The sequence below is a fragment of the Mustela nivalis genome (assembly GCF_964662115.1).
Source record: "Mustela nivalis genome assembly, chromosome: X".
NCBI lineage: Eukaryota > Metazoa > Chordata > Mammalia > Carnivora > Mustelidae > Mustela > Mustela nivalis.
Window position 1 is genome coordinate 36,892,768 of NC_139040.1, and position 3,461 is coordinate 36,896,228.

The following is a 3,461-nucleotide window of genomic DNA, read 5'->3' on the forward strand; positions in this document are numbered from 1 at the left end:
GCACTGTCTCTTCCTGAGAGTACCACTGTTACAGGGAAGAGGCTGCCCTGTCAGGGACTATGATTTCCTGTTCCCCTTATAGCTGGATGAGGCCATGTGACTAGTGTTCACCAATGGAATGGAACCTCGGGTCATGGAGTATAGCCAAGACAAAATATGAAAGGACTCAGGGTTCCTGAAACACCCCGGGGCTGAAAGCTAGCCACTAAGAATACCCATACTGGTCTATTACATGAGTGAGAAATGAACTTCTATTGCATTAAGTCACTGACATTTTCTGGTTCATTTGTTGCTGTGGTTATAGTCTCCCTATACAGATTCAGATCCCCTACTTCTAAAATGAGACTACCTGCGTGTGCCTGCTGCTGGATTTAGTATCTAAGAGGTCATCAGAGAAAGCTATGCCAGTAAAATGGTGGCAGCAGGAGGAGGATATAGAGGACTTTGGTATGATGTTGAGGGCAAGTAGACAGGCGGGTGTTGATGATAAAAAAAAAGGGGGGGGTGGATGAGCTGCTTAGGGGAAAGACCAGATCAGCAAGCAGACTAACAGAGTCATTTCTGCAGCCAAACCTAAGCTGTAACTATGTCCTTGGACAAATCCTTTCACTTCTCTGCACCTCCATTTTATCATTGTAATTATTATCATTGTTATGATTTACGTAGAAAAAAAGTGGAGAAGCCAAGCAGACAGCATGCTCAACAGAAAGGAGACAAGGTTCAGAACCAAATGGTCCAATCACATCCAGACTCTGTCCCTGGACAGAGTCCTCAAAAGTAGGCCACTTAGCATCTCTGGGTCTCAGTTTCCATGTCTCTAAATTGGAAATAGTACATATCCCATTGCTACAGGGTTGTTAGCAATATTTGAGAGAAACAACTTTGTAAGAAAAAGTTCTTAAAAGCATGAAGAGTTATTTTCAAGGTTGAGCCAGCCAGTAGTCAGACAGTTTTTAATGTATGTATAAAAACACTTGAGTTCCTCCACATGCAAATGAGCATGGTACATCAGAACCATCAGGGCTGAAGACCACCTGCTTAGTCCAGCAATGTTTGCTACTGCAATACACTTTCAGAACCTCTCCTGGAGCGATAATAAAGCTAGTGTCATTGCTTTTTCTTTGTCTCTCTCTCTCTCTCTCTGTCTTACTCTTTTGCCAGACTTGGTATTACCCAGCTTGAGCTCACATCTCATTAGACTTGACTTTCAATGATTTCTGACCATTGAAAAATCAAATCTACTTTGCTGCTGCTGAAAATATTTGTGTCCCTGCAATTAAGGCAGAACTGTAGGAAGTGTCGATGACTGCCTTTGCATTGTGGTCCAGTCTCTAAAATGACACTTTCTGTGTGAAAGTGTTCATAGGAGTCCCAATTTAGAGATGTGCACAATGAGTCCCAGAAAAGCTGAGTGACAAGGCCTGTCCCCATGGATGATAAGTGGCAGAACCTGGACGTAACTGAAACCATCTTGCTTGGAGATAAATGTGTCTTCCCAAATGCTTATCTTGAGGGAAAAGACAGTCTTTGGGGTTGTACATTACACTTGTGTCAAAGTCATCTGCCTGTGACAGCATAGCCCAAGCTGAGAGGACAGTAAGTGAAATAAAAGAATGATACATTGAGGATGGTGAAAAGTGGGTGGAGGTAGAATCAATAGAACTTGCTACATAATTGGTTATTGGAGCTTGAGGGTAAAAAAAGAGAGAAAGCATTTAGGATGATCCCAGATTAGAGAATATCTTCCACATTATCGATCTAGTAGCCCCTCCATGCTTCTGAGAATTGTCTATCTGGCTAAACCAACTTTATGTCCCAGCTGGACCTGCTGTGCCTCCACATGATCCTCCCCCTTGGGCCACCTAAGAATGCCTCTAGGGGATATTTGGCCCAGCTTCATCGATAAGGCCTCTTTCTCTCATTTTTTGTGCTTCGTTCCAGAACTCAATCAATCACTTCCCAAGTAGCTGCAAGTTGCAGTGCTATAGAGCAGTGCTGTCCAATAGAAATATTATGTGAGCCAAATTTGTAATTTCAAGTGTTCTAATTACCACATTAAGAAAGGAAATGGGTGGAATTCATTTTAATGTGTTTTATTTCACGTAATACATGTACTACGTTATCATTTTCCATATGCAACATTTTTAAGTTAATAAGATACTTCAATTCTTCTTTTTTTCTCATACTCAGTCTTCAGAATCTAAGCTCTAACTGTGTCCTTAACAGTTTATTCTTAACAGCCATCACATCTCAATTCGGACTAGCCATCTTTCAAATGTTCAGTAGCCATGTGGGATGCATGGCTGCCATATTGGACACAGTTGTGCTAGAGGTTCCAGTCACCTACCATGTGGAGAAAGCCAGCCTATAGAGAGAAAAGAAGCAAGTCAATGTGTAGAGAGATGCAGAGCTGAGAAGCTGAGAGGAAAACCAAGAATACTGGTGGCATTCAAATCCCTGATTCTAGTTCTTGAAGATTAGCTGCACCTTCTCACCCAGGACCGGACATAGTTTGGAAGTTTTTTGAGATACCCGTTCCCTTTCACTAATATCCTACTTTGCTACTAAAAATACTATTTTGTTTATTGTTATCGTTATTAATAATAAATCAAATCCATTTGCATAACTTTACCTTAAGGATAGCAATTTTCTTAATTTGTATACCCAGATCCCTGTTCTTAGCAGACATTACAAATTAATTGCTCATTTTCCTTCCATCAGCTGAAGGGGACACAGCCAGAAGTACATGGTTTGAACAGTTGTTGCAGCCACATATATTTTTTGCCTAGATGAGTGACTTGGGCTGCCACCTTGACATGGAGAAACTTAGCCATTGTGAAATGTGGCAAGTACTCAAAAGATTTAATGGGGAATTTTTGAATGATCATTTTTTTAAAGGCTTATTTATTTTAAAGGTAGCAGCAGAGAGGGAGAAGGAGAGGGAGAAAGAGACTCTAAAGCAGACTCCGCTGAGCACAGAGCCTGATGCAGGGCTCCATCTCACGACCCTGAGATCATGAACAAAGCTGAAATCAAGAAGCAGATGCTTAACTGACTGAGCGACCCGGGCGCCCCTGGATGATTCTTAAGCATTCTATTTTTTTGTTTGTAATAAATATAAGCCAAGGAAGGTGGAAACTGAATATAGTAAGCGTTCTAATGAGACATTCTGTCACTGAATCTGTGAGTCAAATCTCTAGGAGAGGTTGCAAATGAAATTTTTAAAAGATTTTTTATTTATTTATTTGACAGAGAGAGAGAGAGATCACAAGTAGGCAGAGAGGCAGAGGAAGCAGGCTCCCTGCAGAGCAGAGAGACCGATGTGGGGCTCAATCCCAAGACCCCAAGATCATGACCTGAGCCAAAGGCAGAGGCTTAACCCACTGAACCACTCAGGCACCCCTGCAAATGAATTTAAACATTTCCATTATGGTGCTGGTGGGATCTCCAAGGAGGAAAAG